The following is a 21,868-nucleotide window of genomic DNA, read 5'->3' as shown; positions in this document are numbered from 1 at the left end:
GGTCGCTATGAGTTGGAATCAACTTGACGGCAACCGGTTTGGTTTTTGTTTGTTGTTGTTCATGTATATGTATATATATATATATATATATATGTATGTATATATGGAAACCTTGGTGGCGTAGTAATTAAGAGTTTGGCTGCTAGCCAAAAGGTCAGCAGTGTGAATCCACCAGGCGCTCTTTGAAAACCCTATGGGGCAGTTCTACTCTGTCCTACAAGGTTGCTGTGAGTCAGAATTGACTTGTCGGCAACGGTTTGGTTTTGTTTTCGTTTTATATGTATATCTGTGTGTGTGTTTTAGCAAAGGTAAATATGCTCAATTTTTTGACAATATTGGTTTAGTTCTAAATTCAGATTATTCCAGTACTTGAAAAAGAACTTGAGCAACATGCACAGATACCAAATGGAAAAAGCGCTTTATGGACTTTGCCTAACAAGTTGTGATACTCATTTTTCAGCCTTATCCACCAGGTATGCAAAGCTCCTTGTTGAAATTCAGCTAACAATTTCCATTTTTCCTAACGTCAATCAGTTATTGCTGCAAAATAATTGGAAGGTTCTACATTTTCATATTGTTAACAAATTACCTTATTTTAGCTTTTTAGGAGGAACGAATACCCTGTTTCCAAGCTTTGAAAGCATAGAAATGATGTTAATAGGTGGACCACTTGCATAATATTCTGCCTCAAAATCACCTAACACTAGAGACACTTACACTACCCATTGTCAGTATACTCTCTCCAAAGTACGAATTTAATTTTTTTTATTGTGTTGTAAGTGAAAGTTTACAGCTCTAGTTGCTCATACAAAAATTTATAAACATGTTGTTATGTGGCCCTAGTTCCTCTCTCTATAACGACTGCACACTCACCGTTTCCACCCCAGATTTCCCTTGTCCATCAACCAGCTCCTCTCCCTTTCTGCCTTCTCATCTTGCCTCGGGACTGGATGAGTTTATTTCGAAAAGCTGTTACACTCTCTCTCTCTCTTTCATTTTATTAGAACATAACCTTTGCCCTGAAAGGCAAATATATTTTTTCAAATATCCTTTAGGTGCATTACTGACATCGTTTTCATCATGGAAAAGGTTAGCAAGTTTGGAACATTATTTATAAAAGAAAAATGACACATTAAACTTGGTAACTCTTTTAAGTACATTGCCACAGGGAAGCTCCTTTTGCCCCCAGGTTGGTCATTTATTGTACAGATGGAGAACCACATGATGAGTTGACATGAGCTTCTCCAGGCGTGAGAACGTACTAGTTGAGTGTCAGACAGTTTAGAATATGTTCCTTTCACAGTTGGAGATTTTTCAGACCTTAAGTTGAAGTACAGGACAAGCAAAGCAATGCCTAGTATATAGCCAGTGAAATGCAATTGCGCATCAGTTTCTGGAGCCGCCATGATTTTCAAACTTGTCAAACCCACGAATTCCGCATCCTGTGTCCTTCAACATATGCAGCCACCCTTGGCCCCAGAGAAACCCTTTGAACCTCATGTACTGTGATTGTGGAACACGTTTTCTTTCTCACCCATTTATTCTACTCTAATTGGCATTTCTCCCCTTTTGTTAAAATACATGTAAAATAAAAAGCCCCCATTCATAATACACAGTTCACCACAGAGAATACAGAAAATGTACATATTGTTCCTATTAGAGTGACTGACCCAGTGGTGTGCTGTTAAATGTTTAACAACCAGCTCCGTGTAAAGAAAAAAAGGTATTGATTTGCGGTGCCTGCTAATTCTCATGGTGTAAATACTCCCACCACGGTGAATTTCAAGCTACCAACGTGATGTCATGATCACAGAGTTGGGGAGAGACGCACAGCAGCACAGCAATACAGCCCATATCCATCACCAAGATGCAATAGATGGAAGTAATCTCAAGAGCAGACATAATAGTAAAAAAAAAATGCAGTAAATCATAACTGGAAGTGATGCATTTTGAGGGCTGATTAACCTTTGCTTTTAAAATAATTTATTAAATTATAAGTTTACATATGTGATTTTTCAATAATGTTTGTTTACCAAGGAGTCCCTGGGTAGTGCAAACTGTTAACAAACTCAACTCCTAACCAAAAGGTTAGAAGTACCAGTCTACCCAGAGGTGCCTCTCAAGAAAGGCCTGGCGATCTACCTCCAAAATGTCAGCGACTGAAAACCCTGTGGAGCACAGTTCTACTCTGACACACACGGGGTCACCATGAGTTGGAGTCAACCCGGCTGGCAACTGGTAACTGCTGTTTATCAACAGACTCACGAAATTCCTGGAAAGTTAATAATATACACTTGAGAGCCAGTACAAGCCAACTCCAGCAGCACTTTGATCTTACCGTGCTAAAGGAACAAGGCCTTGGGGAGGACCTTGAGTTAAAGCTCTTTTCCATTCACTTAACGCTGACGGGCACCATACACAATAGCTTCTTCCTGATTCTTGGTTTTTTTCTCTTACCTGGCTGAGCCAGAGCAGCAATGATAGAAGAAAGTAGTCTTGTCACAAAATTTTTTGATATACATCCTTTTGGATTTTTTTCATGTATTCGTAGGCATGAGTGTGTGTATGTGTCTAAAGAAAAACCAAACCAAATGCGTTGCTGTCAAGTCGATTCTGACTCATAGCGACTCTATAGTACAGAATAGAACTGCCCCATACAGTTTCCAAAGAGCGCCTGGTGAATTCGAACTGCCAAACTTTTGGTTAGCAGCCGTAGCTCTTAACCCCTAGGCCACCAGGGTTTCCATATGTGTCTAAGGGTACATATATGTATGACTGTATAATAAATGATATGAGACATTAAAGATTTTTGAACAATTGAAGATATAGGGAAAGGACCCGACTGAGCTTGGACCAAGCTAATCTAAATGGACTGTATTGGTGTTGCACACTTTGTGGTTTTTAGGGCTGGATGATATAAATGCCCTGGAGTCAGCCTATTGTGTGATTATCTCTATAGATAACAGGTGAGACTGCAATTAAAGAGCTGGGACTTACATCCTTGTGTGCTGTGCTAGCATTACAGTAGAGTTTCAGTTTCTGCATGCAGAATTACTGGATCCGACTTTAGGTTTATTCATTTATTTAGTCAGTTAGTTGGCAACTTGCGCACCAAAAATGGTTCACTGTTTACCTTCTCATCAACAATATATAAAAGTCCCTCTTTTTCACATCTACAGCAATACACCGTAATATTATTCTTATCATTGTTTTTAAAACCTTTGCCAAACTTAGCAAGTGAAAAATATTGTTAGATATTCAGTCTTTAATTATGAGGGAGGCTGAAGGTCATTTCATATCTTTGTTGGTGATTTGTATTTCTTTTTTTGAAAAGTGCTTGTTCATGCTCTTTTATATTAGCTTGTTTATCTCTTTACTGACTTGAAAGAGCTCTTTACACTTCTAGAATATTACGGTTTTGTCTATTATATACAGCAACCCCTCCCCCTCCAGTTTGGCATTTGCATTTTTATTTTGTCTTGTTGTTGTCATCATTTGCCATGAAGAAATTTCCATTTATGGAGTTAAATATATGAATACTTTCTGTTATGGTTTTTCTGCTTTCTCTCAAATTATAAAAATATTCATCTATGTTTTCTTCTATTATTCTTATTGTTTATTTTTTTAATTTGTGTTTAATCCACAATTTATTATTAACAATACGTGAAGTACAGATTTATTTTTTCCTAAAATATCAATTAATTATCCTAAGACTATCCTTTTATTTTAATAATTCACACTTTCCCTATTTAAGACTTACTTTTATAATACCCTAAAGCAAACAAACAAACAAAAAAAAAACAAGCACGCTGCGGTCGAGTCAATTCTGACTCAAAGCGACCCCATAGGACGGGGTAGAATTGCGCCACAGAGTTTCCAAGGAGTGCTTAGTGGATTCAAACTGCCGACCTTTTGGTTAGCAGCTATAGCTCCTAACCATCATGCCACCAGGGTTTCCTATAATATGCTATGTTTATATAAATAGGTGAAGATACAGACTTGTTATTCTGTTCTATTGATCTGTCTTTTTATCCCTTCGCTAGTATCACAGCCTCCTCATTAGGGACATTTTATTGCACAATTCATCACCCACTACCTTTGTTTGTCTTATGTCTTTTTGCTATTCTCATTTGTTTACTCACCCAAATAGCTTTCGAATCACTTAGTCAACTGCCTTTGAAAATACGTAAAGATATTCAGACATTGCAATATGGGACTGGTATAGGAATATACACACTAATTGAATAGAATAGGAAGTCTAGAACTGGACCCAAGTTATACATGGGAACTTGGTTTGTGGGGAGGGGAACATTTCAAATCAGTAGGAAAAGGATGGATTATTCAATAAGCAATCTTAAAACAATCACTTATAGATTTGGAAGAAAATGTAAGTTAGCTCTCAATCTCACACCATAATAACCTCACACAAGTGAATTAAATGCACGAGAAGAAAATATAGGATGATGCATTTAAGATTGTGGGTTGAGGAGGAATTTCTCAGTGTGATACAAATCAGAGGCCATAAGAGGAAAATTTGACAGATTCTGTTTCATAAAGTTAAAAGCTTTGTCATAACCACAACAACCAAAAAAAGAGAGAAAGAAAAATAGATGAGGGGAAAATAGCTGTAATATGGTTAACAGACAAAGGGTAAGATATATTATGGAGTTCCTATAAATTAATAGTAAAAAAAAGAAACACAATTTTAAAATGATCAAAGGATATAAATAGTCGAATCATGAAAGAAGAAACACAAATGGCCATGAAAACTGTGAAAAGAAGCTCCATTTTGCTAGTGATCAAGAAAATGTACAACTAAACACCAACGGGAAACAATATTTGCTTACGAGATGGGCAAAATTTTAAAAAGATTGATAGCACCCAATGTTGAAGACAGTATGAAAAAATGGCCTTTCTTGAGGAATTGTAAATAGGAGCAAGGTTTTTGGAGACTAACTTGATGGAATCTATCCAGATGTTAACTGTATATACCCTATGACCAGCAAGAACACTCTTTGGAACCGATCCTACAGAAATGCTAGCTTAAGTGTGTAAAAATATATGTATAACAATGTTTGTTTTAGCTAAGGCACTGGAAACAGCCCAAATATTCTTTAACAGGCAGATGGATAAATGGATGATGGTGCAACCCTCCTTCAAATATTTACCCTGGTTAAGAGGAAAGTTGTATATTAATAGCTTGGAAAGATATCCAAAACATGTTGATAAGTGAAAAAAAATTGAAGCACAGAATAGAAAAATGATCCACTTATGTAAAAAAAAAAGATGTATGTGTGTGTCTCTGTGCAGGTGTGTGAGAGTATAATCCAAACTATAAAGAGTGATTACTTCTGAAGGAAATATTTTATGACACATTTCTGATTTTTTTAATATAATGAGCTTTTGAAATTAAATGTTTTTCTTAAAAGAACGATTTTGCAAATTCTGACAAAAACGTTAATAATTTGGAACTTATACTATATTTCTAGACTGGTTTGAGAATAATTGACATCTTTTCAATATTGATTTCTAAACTACAAATACAGAATGTCTCTCCATTTATTTAAGTCTTCTCTGTCTCTCAGTAAAGTTTGAAATTTTCCTTATGCTGGTCTTTTTAAATTGGCTACTTGGTAATACATAATTCTAGTTGCCATCGTAAGTAGGGAAACCCTGGAGGTGAAGTGGCTAAGTGCTACAGCTGCTAACCAAAGGGTTGGCTATTCAGATCCACCAGGTGCTCCATTGAAACTCTATGGGGCAGTTCTTCTTTGTCCTATAGAGTCGCTATGAGTCGGAATCAACTCAACAGCAGTGGGTTTTTTTTTATTATTATTATGGTAAGTAGAATGTTTTTTGTTTTTTCCCATTATATTTTCAAACTGGCTATGATACGATATACAAAAAGCTGTTGCTTCTCATGTATTACGTACGGGGACTTCTTATTGAAAGATAGCCTTTGGTTTTTAAACAGTGTGTAGCAGGGAAGTTACGTGTGCAGGCTCCAGAATCAGGTCACTCAGATTGGAATCCTGGCTCTACCATTCACCACTCACCTCCTACTCAACACTTCTGGAACTTAGTTTCCACATCTGCAAAATAGAAGCAATGACAAATGTACCTCCTGGGGTTCCTGTGCCCTCACGTGTCTGTCAGTTTGTCCTACTGTGTGGGCTTGTGTGTTGCTGGGATGCTGGAAATATGCCACTGGTATTCAAATACCAGCAGGGTCGCCCACGGGGGACAGGTTTCAACTGACTTTCCAGACTAAGACAGACTAGGAAGAAGGACCTGGCAGTCTACTTCTGAAAAGATTTAGTCAGTGAAAACCTTATGAACAGCAGCAGAACGTTATCTGCTACAGTGCCGGAAGATGAGCCCTTCACGTTGGAAGACACTCAAAATATGACTGGGGAAGAACTGCCTCCTCAAAGTAGAGTTGACATAGATGGAGTCAAGCTTCTGGGACCTTCGTATGCTGATGCGGCGCACCTCAAAATGAGAGGAAACAGCTGCAAACATCCATTAATAATCAGAACGTGGAATGTACAAAGCATGAATCTAGGAAAATTTGAAACAGTCAAAAATGAAATGGAACGCATAAAGATCAATATCCTAGGCATTAGTGAGGTGAAATGGACTGGTATTGGTCATTTTGAATTGAACATTCATATGGTCTACTACCCTGGGAAAGACAACTTGAAGAGGGATGACATTGCATTCGATGTCAAAAAAAACATTTCAAGATCTATCCTGAAGTACAACACTGTCAGTGATAGGATAATATCCACAGGCCTAAAAGGGAGACCAGATAATACGACTATTATTAAAATCCGAACCAACCACTAAGGCCAAAGATGAAGAAATTTAAGATTTTTCACCAACTTCTTCAGTCTGAAATTGATCGAACATGCAAACAGGATGCACTGATAACTACTGGTGGCTGGAATGTGAAAGCTGGAAACAGAAGAAGGATCAGTAGTTGGAAAATATGGCCTTGGTAATAAAATCATGCCAGAGGTCCCATGATTGAATATTGCAAGACCAATGACTTCTTCATTGCAAATGCCTTTTTTTCACCAACATAAATGTTGACTATACACATGGACCTTGCCAGATGGAATACACAGGAATAAACTGACTATGTCTGTGCAAAGAGATGATGGAAAAGCTCAATATCATCAGTCAGAACAAGGCCAGGGCTGACTGCAGATCAGACCATCAATTATTCACATGGAAGTTCAAGTTGAAATTGAGGAAAATTAGAACAAGTCCACAAGAGCCAAAGTACAACCTTCGGTCTATTCCATCTGAATTTAGAGACCATCTCGAGAATAGATTTGGTTCAATGAACACTAATAACCAAAGACCAGACAAGACGTAGAATGACATCAAGGACATCATACATTAAGAAAGCAAGAGGTCATTGACAAGGCAGGAGAGAAAGAAAAGACCTAAATGGATGTCGGAAGAGACTCTGAACTTGCTCTTGAACATCGAGTAGCTACAGCAAAAGGATAAAAAATGATATAGTAAAAGAGCTGAACAGAAGATTTCAAAGGGCGGCTTGCAAGGACAAAGTAAAGTATTATGACAATATGTGCAAAGACATGGAGATAGAAAACCAAAAGGGAAGAACATGCTCAGCATTTCTCAAGCTGAAAGAACTGACAAAAAAATTCAAGCCTCGAGTTGTAATACTGAAGGATTCTATGGGGAAAATATTAAACGTCACAGGATGCACCAAAAGATGATGAAAGGAACACACAGAGTCACTATACCAAAAAGAACTGGTCGATGTCCAACCATTTCAGGAGGTAACATATGATCAGGAACCAACGGTACTGAAGGAAGAAGTCCAAGCTCACTGAAAAAAAAAAAAAAAACACTGAAGGCACTGGCAAAAAACAAGGCCCCAGGAATTGACGGAGTACCAATTGAGATGTTTCAACAAACAGATGCAACGCTGTAAGTGCTCGCTTGTCTACGCCAAGAAATTTGGAAGACAGCTACCTGGCAGCCGACTAGAAGAGATCCATATTTATGCCTATTCCCAAGAAAGGTGATCCAACCAAATGCACAAATTGTCAAACAATATCATTAATATCACATGCAAGAAAAATTTTGTTGAAGATCATTTTGAATGCTAAAGCAGCTGCAGCATTATATCAATAGGGAACCACCAGAAATTCAAGACGGATTTAGAAGAGGACATGGAACCAGGGATATCATCGCTGATGTCAGATGGATCCTGGCTGAAAGCAGAGAATACCAGAAGGATGTTTACATGTGTTTTATTGATTGTGCTAAGGCATTCAACTGTGTGGAACAAAACAAATTATGGATAACATTGCAGAGAATAGGTATTCCAGAACACTTAATTGTGCTCATGAGGAATCTGTACATGGATCAGGAGGCAGTCATTCAAACAGAACAAGGGGATATTGCATGGTTTAAAGTTAGGAAAGGTGTGCACCAGGGTTGTATCCTTTCACCATACCTATTCAATCTGTACGCTAAGCAAATAATCCGAGAAGATGGACTGTATGAAGAAGGACAGGGCATCATGATCGGAGGAAGACTCATTGACAACCTGTATTATGCAGAAGACACAACCTTGCTTGTTGAAAGTGAAGACGACTTGAAGCACTTATTGATGAAGATCAAAGACCACTAGCCTCAGTATGGATTACACCTCAACATAAAGGAAACAAAAATCCTCACAACTTGACCAACAAGGAACATCACTGTAAATGGAGAAAAGATTGAGGTTGTCAAGGATTTCATTTTATTTGCATCCACAATCAACATCCATGGAAGCAACAGTCAAAAAATCAAAAGATGCATTGCATTGGGTAAAACTGCTGCAAAAGATCTCTTTAAAGTGTCAAAAAGGCAAGACGTCACTTTGAGGACTAAGGTGCACCTGACCCAAGCCATGGTGTGTTCAATTGCCTCATATGCACACAAAATCTGGACAATGAATAATGAAGCCTGAAGAAGAATTGATGCCTTTGAATTGTGGTGTTGGTGAAGAATACTGAATATACCATGAACTGCCAAAAGAATGAAGAAATCTGTCTTGGATGAAGTACAACCAGAATGCTCCTTGGAAGCAAGGATGGTGAGACTGGGTCTAATATACCTTGGACATGTTATCAGGAGGAATCAGTCCCTGGAGAAGGACATCATGCTTGGTAAAGCAGAGGATCAGCAAAAAAGAGGAAGAACCTCAAAGAAATGGGTTGACACAATGCCTGAAACAATGGGCTCAAGCATAGCAACGATTGTGAGGATGGTGCAGGACCTGGCAGGCTTTTGTTCTGTTGTGCACAGGGTCGCTATGAATTAGAACTGCCTCAATGGCACCTAACAACGACAGGGTTCTTGTGAGGATTAAATGAGATAATAACGTGTGAAGCACTGAGAAGATGGCTTGGCAAGAAGGAAGTACATGGCATATTTGAGATTTTTTTTACAATATAGCCTTGTGGTTTGTCATGTAGTTTATCGCACCTGTCAATAGTAATAATTTTATATTATTTCTTGACAATATTGACATACTTTTTCTCTGTTTCTAACTAAGATTATTGATTTCTTCTCCTTTTCAATTGAATTGGCCAAAATTCTGAACAGTATTAAATAATAATTGTGTTACTGGGCTTCCTGGTTTTACTAGATAAGGCTTCAACTTTGGTGAAGGTATGATGATGATCAGCCATTTGACAAAGATATTTTTGGAGGGGGGCCCAGATGTCAGAGTAGTCAGGCGCTTCCAGCGAACCCTCTTACAACAAAGACCCCCCAAAAAATCAAGTGAAACGATTGCATTTATGACAAGCTAAAAGCCCTGACCATGAAAGGCAAAGTTAGAAAATGGACTGAGTGGCAGGGGGAGGGAGAGATGGTCCAGAAGTGGACAGGGGTTGCTGGACCTGAATCGCTAGGAACCCTCAAGCTGCAGTGGGCTGATCGTAGTGTTTGGCCGCAGTATCCTCAGGGAGAAACAGCCAGCCGCACAGCCTACTGACACCTCCAGAACCAGAGAAGAGCGGCGCTCTCGCAAAAGCTAAGTGCTTGCATATATTTTACTGCACCCCCAGCCTGCAAGCCAGTTTCAGTGGCTGCCGATTTCCCTGGGCCTGAGATAGGTCCTGTTGTGTGTCCTGACCCATTCCCCTGGCCTTGGAGAAGGAATAAATTCACAGCTAAGGAAAAGATAATCTGCCAGCTCCACTAACCTGTGGAGCTCAGGACAGAAGCAGCTCCTGTCCAGGCATAAATGATCCGTGGATTTTGAATACCTTTCCCCCTCCATGGACATGTGTGGCCTATTTCAGGAGAATAGGACCCTGTTGGCAAACTGCAACTGCTTCAGCTGTGTGGTGGAGAAGTGGGCGTTTGATGTTTGACATTGCTTTCTCTATTAAACAGGGTCCTCACCTACCCACATCAGGGACCTAAGGACTGGTGGCTCCACTCAGGTCACCCAGCCAACCGCAACAGAGGTCGAAGGATAACTGGTACCTCCCAGTCCTTAAAACCAAAAGGATTGGGTGCCCAAGGTCCATCTGCAGGACCCATCCCACTGTGCGCTCAAGGGAACGGGGATGCTCTTTCCTCACAGACACTCAGGGGATGGATGTCAGCCCCCTGCATTGTTCAGAACATGACCCCCTGCTGCAACAAGATACTGGTACCTACACCAATCACCCCGGCCCCTCTAAGACTGTAGGACAGAGCCTGTACTACACACTTGATGACCAACTACCTGGACACCTGAGCTGAATTCATACAGGAAAAGTGAATGGGCTCCTAGGCTTATATACCTGGTAACAGCACTAGCCATCTGGTGACATGACGTTAGAGCTTCAAAGGTGGAAATAATCAAGCTAGCTCACTCACACAACCTATATGGATATATCAAAACAAAACAAAGTGAGGAGCTAGGATATAGTCGGCAAACATAAAATGAACTAATACAATACTTACAGAGGGCACAGAGACAACAGTCAATATCAAATCACATAAAGAAGCAGATGATGATCGCTTCAACAAGCTCTCAAAACAAAGAATCAACTGATATTCTGGATGAACGTGCCTTCCTGGAATTACTGGATGCAGAATACAAAAGATTAATATACAGAATGTTTCAAGACAACAGGAACGAGATCAGGCAATATGCAGAAAAGCCAAGGAACACACAGATAAAGCAGTTGAAGAAATTAAAAAAGTTATTCAAGAACATAACAAAAAATTTAATAAGCTGCAAGGATCCATAGAGATTTCAGTCCAAAATTCAAAAGATTAACAACAAAATTACAGAAGTAGACAACTAAATAGAAAGTCAGAGGAGCAGAATTGAGCAAATGGAAGGCAGAATTGGTGAGACAGAAGATAAAGCACTTGGCACCAATATATTAGAAGACAAATCAGATAAAAGAATTTAAAAAAATGAAGAAATCCTGTGAATCATGTGGGATTCTATCAAGAGAAATAACCCACGAGTGATTGGAGTACCAGAACAGGGAGGGATAACAGAAAATACAGAGAGAATTGTTGAAGATTTGTTGGCAGAAAACTTCCCTGATATCGTGAAAGATGAGAAGATATCTATCCAAGATGCTCATCGAACTCCACATAATGTAGATCTCAAAAGAAAGATAAAGAGATAATTTTAACAGCCAAAACCAAAACCAAAGATAAAGAGAGAATTTTAAGAGCAGTTAGGGATGAACGAAAAGTCACCTACAAAGAAGAGTCAGTAACAATGAGCTCAGACTACTCGGCAGAAACCATGGAGGGAAGAAGGCAATGGGATCACTTATATAAAAAATTGAAGGAAAAAAATTGCCAGCCAAAAATCATATATCCAGCAAGACCATATCTCAAATATGAAGGTGAAATTAGGACATTTCCAGATAAACAGAAGTTTAGGGAATTCGTAAAAACCAAACCAACACTAAAAGAAATACTAAAGGGAGTTCTTTAGTTAGAAAATCAATAATATCAGGTATTGACCCAAAACTAGAACACTGGGCAGAGCAATAGGAAGTCACCCCAGACAGGGAAATCAAGATTAAAAAATACTCAAAACGGTAACAACGGGAGGCAGAGCCAAGATGGTGGAATAGACAAATGCTTCTATCGAGCCCTCTTTACAACAAAGACCCAAAAAAATAAGTGAAACGAGTATATTTGTGACAAGCTGGGAGCCCTGAGCTTCAAAGGCAAGCTTAGGCAATGATCTGAGGGGCAGGAGGAGGAAGAGACCGTTTGGAAGTGGAGAGGAGTTACCAGACCTGAATCGTGGGGAGCACTCAGGCACCATTCCCGGAGCGGTGGTGGCGGTGGACTGGTACTAACATTCAGCCGCAGTTTCCTCAGGGAGAAACAGCCAGCCACACAGCCTACTCACACCTCCGGAACCTGAAAAGAACAGCGCTCCCGGCAGAAGCTAAGTACTTGTGTATATTTTCCCGCGCACCCCCCAGCCCCAAGCTGGCTTCAGCTGCTGAATTCCCTGGGCCTGAGATAGGCCCTGTTGAGCACCTAGAGCCATCCTCCTGGCCTTGGGGAAGGAAAAAATTTGCAACTGGGGGAAAAGATAATTTGCTAGCTCCACTAACCAGGGGAGCTCAGGACAGAAGCGGCTCCTGTCCAGGCATAAACCATCCATGGGCTTTCAGCACCCTTCCCTTCTGCATGGACCTGTGTGGGCCTATTTTGGGGGAATAGGCCATTGTTGGCAGAATCCAACCGTTTCAGCTGTATGGTGGAGAGGTGAGTGTTTGATGTTCAACATTGCTTTGCCTATTAAACAAGGTCCTCACCTACCCACATCAGGGACCTAAGGACTGGTAGCTCCACTCAGGTCACCAAGCCACCCACGACAGGGGTCTAAAGATTACTGGTACCTCCCAGTCCTTACAAACAAAAACATTGGATGCCCATGGTCCATCTGCAGAACCCACCCACCTGCACGCTCTAGGGACCAGGGACGCGCTTTCCTCAGAGACACTCAGGGGTTGGTTCCCAGTCCTCTGCTTTGTTCAGAGTGTGACCCCCTGCTGCAATCAGATACCAGTATATACGCCAATATCCCCTGCCCCTCTAAGACTGTAGGACAGAGCCTGTACCACACACTTGATGATCAGCTACCTCGACACCTGAGCTGAATTCATACAAGAAAACTGAATGGACTCCTAGACTGATATACCAGATAACAGCTCTAGCCATCTGGGGACAGGTCGTCAGAGCTCCAAAGGTGAAAGTAATCAAGCTAGCTCACTCAAGCAACTCATAGGGGTATACCAAAACAAAACAAAGCAAGAAGCTATGACACAGTAAGCAAGCATTAATTAATATGATAACTTATAGATGGCTCGGAGAAAACAGTCAATATCAAGTCACATAAAGAAACCGACCATGATCACCTCATAAAACTCTCAAAACAAAGATCCAGGGATCTTCTAGATGAAAGTGCATTCCTGGAATTACCAGAGCCAGAATACAAAAGTTTAATACACAGAACCCTTGAAGACATCAAGAAGGAAATGAGGCAACCCCCAGAACAAGCCAGGGAACACACAGATAAAGCAGCTTAAGAAACTAGAAAGATTATTCAGGACCATAACGAAAAGTTTAATAAGCTGGAAAAATCCATAGGCAGACAGCAATCAGAAATTCAGAAGATTAACAATAAAATTACATAAGTAGACAACTCAATAGAAAGTCAGAGGAGCAGAATTGAGCAAGTAGAAGCTAGAATTTTTGAACTTGAAGATAAATCACTTGGCCCTAATATATTTGAAGACAAATCAGATAAAAGAATTAAAAAAAATGAAGAAACCTTGAGAATCATGTGGGACTCTATCAAGAGAAATAACCCACGAGCGATTGGAGTACCAGAACAGGGAGGAATAACAAAAAATACAGAGAGAATTGTTGAAGATTTGTTGGCAGAATACTTCCCTGATATCGTGAAAGATGAGAAGATACCTATCCAAGATGCTCATCGAAGTCCACATAAGGTAGATCTTAAAAGAAAGTCACCAAGACATATTACAATCAAAGTTGCCAAAACCAAAGATAAAGAATTATAAGAGCAGCGATGGATAAACGAAAAGCCACCTACAAAGGAAAGCCAATAAGAATAAGCTCGGACTACTCGACAAAAACCATGCAGGCAAGAAGACAATGGGATGACATATTTAAAAAATTGAAGGAAAAGAATTCCCAGCCAAGAATCATATACCCAGCAAAACTGTCTCTTTAATATGAAGGTGAAATTGTGACATTTCCAGATAAACACAAGTTTAGGGATTTTTAAAAAACCAAACCAAAACTACAAGAAATACTGAAGGGAGTTCTTTGCTTAGAAAATCAGTAATATCAGGTATCAACTCAAGGCTAGAACACTGGGCAGAGCAATCAGAAGTCAACCCAGACAGGGTAATCCAAGAAAACAAAGCCAGATTATTCAAAAAAAAAAAAAAAAAAAAAAAAGCTCAAAACAGGGTAATAGCAATATTATTATGTAAAAGAAGACAACATTAAAATACTAAAGAGGGACTAAGAAATGTAATCATATACCTTCCATATGGAGAGGAAGATATGGTGATACAAAGAATAAAAGTTCGGTTTAAATTTAGAAAAATAGGGGTAAACAAGGTAACCACAAAGGAGACAAACTATCCTACACATCAAAATAAAATACAAGGGAAAAATAGAGACTCAGCAGAAACAAAATTGACAACAACAAATATGAGGAAAGGACAATACATAAAGATAATCTACTCAGCACATAAAATTAAGTGGGAAAAAGAAACTGTCAACAACACACCAAAAAAGACATCAAAATGATAGCACTAAATTCATACCTATCCACAATAACTCTGAATATAAATGGACTAAATGCACCAATGAAGAGACAGAGAGTGGCAGAATGGATTAAAAAACAAGATCTGTCTATATGCTGCCTACAAGAGACACACCTTAGACTTAGAGACACAAACAAACTGAAACTCAAAGGATGGAAAAAATTATATCAAGCAAACAACAATCAAAAAAGAGCAGGACAGGAGCCAAGATGGCGGACTAGGCAGACGCTACCTCGGATCCCTCTTACAACAAAGACACGGAAAAACAAGTGAATCGATCACATACATAACAATCTACGAACCCTGAACAACAAACACAGATTTAGAGATGGAGAACGAACTAATACGGGGAAGCAGCGATTGTTTCCAGAGCCTGGAGCCAGCGTAACAGTCAGGTACGGCACAAGCACAGAGAGCGGCTCCACCCCCCTGAACTAACCCCGGGAGGGAGACCAGCCGGTTCCACGGGCGGCGTGGGACGCAGCCGGTAGGAGAAGTCCCCGGGAGGCAGTGACTGGTCTTGGAGCAGAAAGAGCAGCGTCCGAGCCGGGGAACCGTCGTCCTGCAGGGATTTGGACAGGACGCAGGTACGCCATAAACACGGAGAGTTGCTCCACCCCCCTGAACTAACCCCGGGAAGGGGATCAGCCGGGTCACGCAGGCGGCGTGGGACGCAGCCGGTAGGAGAAGTCCCTGGGAGGCAGCGGCTGGTATTGGAGCAGGGAGAACAGCGTCCCAGCCCAGACACTCGGTCACGGCACAAGCACGGGGACCTGCTGCACTCATCTGAACTAACCCGGGGAGGAGGCCCAACTGGTTCTCGGGGGCGGCAGGGCCACGTGGCTGAAGGGACCAGAAGTCCCCGGGAGGCAGCGACTGATTTTGGAGTCGAGAGTGCACCGTCCCAGTAGGGGAGCCTTGACGCTGGGCGTGGGGCTGGAAGCGGAGGATCTGACCGTGACTCCAGCGGACCAGACCCCCCGGGGGCAATCTCCACACAGCCAGCACACATAGGCGACGCGCCCCGCGGGAGTCTCAGATATAATAGTCATTCCAAGCAAGACAAGGAACTCTGGCTATATTCTGAGGTGCTACTCTCCTATCTCTCTGTTCCCTCCCCCACCCTCCCCAGGCGGCTTCATTAACATCTGAATAGCCTGAGCCAGAGGGAGAACTCTGATAGGGATCTGACTGCATTTTTTTTTAGCAGATTTTCTGGAAAAACTAGTTTCCCAGTGATGGCTCGGAGACAACAATCCATATCAAACCACTTAAAGAAGCAGACCATGACAGCTTCTCCAACCCCCCAAACAAAAGAATCAAAATCTTTCCCAAATGAAGATACAATCTTGGAATTATCAGATACAGAATATAAAAAACTAATTTACAGACTGCTTAATGATATCACAAATGAAATTAGGATAACTGCAGAAAAAGCCAAGGAACACACTGGTAAAACTGTTGAAGAACTCAAAAAGATTATTCAAGAACATAGTGGAAAAATTAATAAGTTGCAAGAATCCATAGAGAGACAACATGTAGAAATCCAAAAGATTAACAATAAAATAACAGAATTAGACAACGCACTAGGAAGTCAGAGGAGCAGACTCGAGCAATTAGAATGCAGACTGGGACATCTGGAGGACCAGGGAATCGACACCAACATAGCTGAAAAAAAATCAGATAAAAGAATTTAAAAAAATGACGAAACCCTAAGAATCATGTGGGACTCTATCAGGAAGGATAACCTGTGGGTGATTGGAGTCCCAGAACAGGGAGGGGGGACAGAAAACACAGAGAAAATAGTTGAAGAACTCCTGACAGAAAACTTCCCTGACATCATGAAAGACGAAAGGATATCTATCCAAGATGCTCATTGAACCCCATTTAAGACTGATACAAAAAGAAAAACACCAAGACATATTATCATCAAACTCACCAAAACCAAAGATAAACAGAAAATTTTAAAAGCAGCCAGGGAGAAAAGAAAGGTTTCCTTCAAGGGAGAATCAGTAAGAATATGTTCTGACTACTCAGCAGAAACCATGCAGGCAAGAAGGGAATGGGACGACATATACAGAACACTGAAGGAGAAAAACTGCCAGCCAAGGATCATATATCCAGCAAAACTCTCTCTGAAATATGAAGGCGAAATTAAGATATTTACAGACAAACACAAGTTTAGAGAATTTGCAAAAACCAAACCAAAGCTACAAGAAATACTAAAGGATATTGTTTGGTCAGAGAACCAATAATATCAGATATCAGCACAACAGAAGGTCACAAAACAGAACGTCCTGATATCAACTCAAATAGGGAAATCACAAAAACAAATTAAGATTAATTAAAAAAAAATACACATAACAGGGAATCATGGAAGTCAATAGGTAAAAGATCACAATAATCAAAAAGAGGGACTAAATACAGGAGGCATTGAACTGCCAGATGGAGAGTGATACAAGGCGATATAGAACAATACAAGTTAGGTTTTTACTTAGAAAAATAGGGGTAAACAATAAGGTAACCACAAAAAGGTATAACAACTGTATAACTCAAGATAAAAACCAAGAAAAACGTAACGACTCAACTAACATAAAGTCAAGCACTATGAAAATGAGGATCTCACAATTTACTAAGAAAAACGCCTCAGCACAAAAAAGTATGTGGAAAAATGAAATTGTCAACAACACACATAAAAAGGCATCAAAATGACAGCACTAAAAACTTATTTATCTATAATTACCCTGAATGTAAATGGACTAAATGCACCAATAAAGAGACAGAGAGTCTCAGACTGGATAAAGAAACACGATCCATCTATATGCTGCCTACAAGAGACACACCTTAGACTTAGAGACACAAACAAACTAAAACTCAAAGGATGGAAAAAAGTATATCAAGCAAACAATAAGCAAAAAAGAAGAGGAGTAGCAATATTAATTTCTGACAAAATAGACTTTAGACTTAAATCCACCACAAAGGATAAAGAAGGACACTATATAATGATAAAAGGGACAATTGATCAGGAAGACATAACAATATTAAATATTTATGCACCCAATGACAGGGCTGCAAGATACATAAATCAAATTTTAACAGAATTGAAAAGCGAGATAGATACCTCCACAATTATAGTAGGAGACTTCAACACACCACTTTCGGAGAAGGACAGGACATCCAGTAAGAAGCTCAACAGAGACACGGAAGACCTAATTACAACAATCAACCAACTTGACCTCATTGACTTATACAGAACTCTCCACCCAACTGCTGCAAAATATACTTTTTTTTCTAGCGCACATGGAACATTCTCTAGAATAGACCACATATTAGGTCATAAAACAAACCTTTGCAGAGTCCAAAACATCGAAATATTACAAAGCATCTTCTCAGACCACAAGGCAATAAAACTAGAGATCAATAACAGAAAAACTAGGGAAAAGAAATCAAATACTTGGAAAATGAGCAACACCCTTCTGAAAAAAGACTGGGTTATAGAAGACATTAAGGAGGGAATAAGGAAATTCATAGAAAGCAAAGAGAATGAAAATACTTCCTATCAAAACCTCTGGGACACAGCAAAACCAGTGCTCAGAGGCCAATTTATATCAATAAATGCACACATACAAAAAGAAGAAAGAGCCAAAATCAGAGAACTGTCCCTACAACTTGAACAAATAGAAACTGAGCAACAAAAGAATCCATCAGGCACCAGAAGAAAACAAATAATAAAAATTAGAGCTGAACTAAATGAATTAGAGAACAGAAAAACAATTGAAAGAATTAACAAAGCCAAAAGCTGGTTCTTTGAAAAAATTAACAAAATTGATAAACCATTGGCTAGACTGACTAAAGAAATACAGGAAAGGAAACAAACAACCCGAATAAGAAATGAGAAGGACCACATCACAACAGAACCAAATGAAATTAAAAGAATCATTTCAGATTATTATGAAAAATTGTACTCTAACAAAGTTGAAAACCTAGAAGAAATGGATGAATTCCTGGAAAAACACTACCTACCTGAACTAACACATTCAGAAGTAGAACAACTAAATAGACCCATAACAAAAAAAGAGATTGAAACGGTAATCAAAAAACTCCCAACAAAAAAAAGCCCTGGCCCGGACAGCTTCACTGCAGAGTTCTACCCAACTTTCAGAGAAGACTTAACACCACTACTACTAAAGGTATTCCAAAGCATAGAAAATGACGGAATACTACCCAACTCATTCTATGAAGCTACCATCTCCCTGATACCAAAACCAGGTAAAGACATTACAAAAAAGGAAAATTATACACCTATATCCCTCATGAACATTGATGCAAAAATCCTCAACAAAATTCTAGCCAATAGAATCCAACAACACATCAAAAAAATAATTCACCCTGATCAAGTGGGATTTATACCAGGTATGCAAGGCTGGTTTAATATCAGAAAAACCATTAATGTAATCCATCACATAAATAAAACAAAAGACAAAAACCACATGATCTTATCAATTGATGCAGAAAAGGCATTTGACAAAGTCCAACACCCATTCATGATAAAAACTCTTACCAAAATAGGAATTGAAGGAAAATTCCTCAAAATAATAAAGGGCATCTATGCAAAGCCAACAGCCAATATCACTCTAAATGGAGAGAACCTGAAAGCATTTCCCTTGAGAACGGGAACCAGACAAGGATGCCCTTTATCACCGCTCTTATTCAACATCGTGTTGGAAGTCTTAGCCAGGGCAATTAGGCTAGACAAAGAAATAAAAGGTATCCGGATTGGCAAGGAAGAAGTAAAGTTATCACTATTTGCAGATGACATGATTATATACACAGAAAACCCTAAGGAATCCTGCAGAAAACTACTGAAACTAATAGAAGAGTTTGGCAGAGTCTCAGGTTATAAAATAAACATACAAAAATCACTTGGATTCCTCTACATCAACAAAAAGAACACCGAAGAGGAAATAACCAAATCAATACCATTCACAGTAGCCCCCAAGAAGATAAGATACTTAGGAATAAATCTCACCAAGGATGTAAAAGACCTATACAAAGAAAACTACAAAGCTCTACTACAAGAAATTCAAAAGGACATACTTAAGTGGAAAAACATACCCTGCTCATGGATAGGAAGACTTAACATAGTAAAAATGTCTATTCTACCAAAAGCCATCTATACATTTAACGCACTTCCGATCCAAATTCCAATGTCATATTTTAAGGGGATAGAGAAACAAATCACCAATTTCATATGGAAGGGAAAGAAGCCCCGGATAAGCAAAGCACTACTGAAAAAGAAGAAGAAAGTGGGAGGCCTCACCTTATCCGACTTCAGAACCTATTATACAGCCACAGTAGTCAAAACAGCCTGGTATTGGTACAACAACAGACACATAGACCAATGGAACAGAATTGAGAACCCAGACATAGATCCATCCACGTATGAGCAGCTGATATTTGACAAAGGACCAGTGTCAATTAACTGGGGAAAAGATAGCCTTTTTAACAAAGGGTGCTGGCATAACTGGATATCCATTTGCAAAAAAATGAAACAGGACCCATACCTCACACCATGCACAAAAACTAACTCCAAGTGGATCAAAGACCTAAACATAAAGACTAAAACGATAAAGATCATGGAAGAAAAAATTGGGACAATCCTAGGAGCCCTAATACAAGGTATAAACAGAATACAAAACATTACCAAAAATGATGAAGAGAAACCAGATAACTGGGAGCTCCTAAAAATCAAACACCTATGCTCATCTAAAGACTTCTCCAAAAGAGTAAAAAGACCACCTACAGACTGGGAAAGAATTTTCAGCTATGACATCTCCGACCAGCGCCTGATCTCTAAAATCTACATGATTGTGTCAAAACTCAACCACAAAAAGACAAACAACCCAATCAAGAAGTGGGCAAAGGATATGAACACACATTTCACTAAAGAAGATATTCAGGCAGCCAACAGATACATGAGAAAATGCTCTCGATCATTAGCCATTAGAGAAATGCAAATTAAAACTACATTGAGATTCCATCTCACTCCAACAAGGCTGGCATTAATCCAAAAAACACAAAATAATAAATGTTGGAGAGGCTGCAGAGAGATTGGAACTCTCATACACTGCTGGTGGGAACATAAAATGGTACAACCACTTTGGAAATCTATCTGGCGTTATCTTAAACAGTTAGAAATAGAACTACCATACAACCCAGAAATACTACTCCTGGGAATATACTCTAGAGATACAAGAGCCTTCACACAAACAGATATATGCACACCCATGTTTATTGCAGCTCTGTTTACAATAGCATAAAGTTGGAAGCAACCAAGGTGTCCATCAACTGATGAATGAGTAAATAAATTGTGGTATATTCACACAATGGAATACTACGCATCGATAAAGAACAGTGACGAATCTCTGAAACATTTCATAACATGGAGGAACCTGGAAGGCATTACGCTGAGCGAAATGAGTCAGAGGCAAAAGGACAAATATTGTATAAGACCACTATTATAAGATCTTGAGTAATAGTAAACCTGAGAAGAACACATACTTTTGTGGTTACGAGGGGGGGAGGGAGGGAGGGTGGGAGAGGGTTTTTTATTGATTAATCAGTAGACAAGAACTGCTTTAGGTGAAGGGAAAGACAACACTCAATACATGGAAGGTCAGCTCAATTGGACTGGACCAAAAGCAAAGAAGTTTCCGGGATAAAATGAATGCTTCAGAGGTCAGCGGAGCAAGCGCGGGCGTCTGGGGAACATGGTTTGCGGGGACTTCTAAGTCAATTGGCAAAATAATTCTATTATGAAATCATTCTGCATCCCACTTTGAAATGTGGCGTCTGGGGTCTTAAATGTTAACAAGCGGCCATCTAAGATGCATCAATTGGTCTCAACCCACCTGGAGCAAAGGAAAATGAAGAACACCAAGGCCACACGACAACTAAGAGCCCAAGAGACAGAAAGGGCCACATGA

General features: G+C 39.6%; 1 protein-coding gene across 1 annotated transcript in view; it reads left to right on the top strand.

Moving 5' to 3' along the window:
- The window catches only part of LOC126068340 (uncharacterized), a 250,172-nt gene that overhangs the window by 131,520 nt on the left and 96,784 nt on the right, over positions 1-21,868 (top strand). The window lies entirely within an intron of this gene.

Source organism: Elephas maximus, chromosome 27, assembly GCF_024166365.1.
Source record: "Elephas maximus indicus isolate mEleMax1 chromosome 27, mEleMax1 primary haplotype, whole genome shotgun sequence".
NCBI lineage: Eukaryota > Metazoa > Chordata > Mammalia > Proboscidea > Elephantidae > Elephas > Elephas maximus.
The sequence above is the reverse complement of the archived record's forward strand: the minus strand, read 5'-3'. Positions and strand labels throughout refer to the sequence as shown.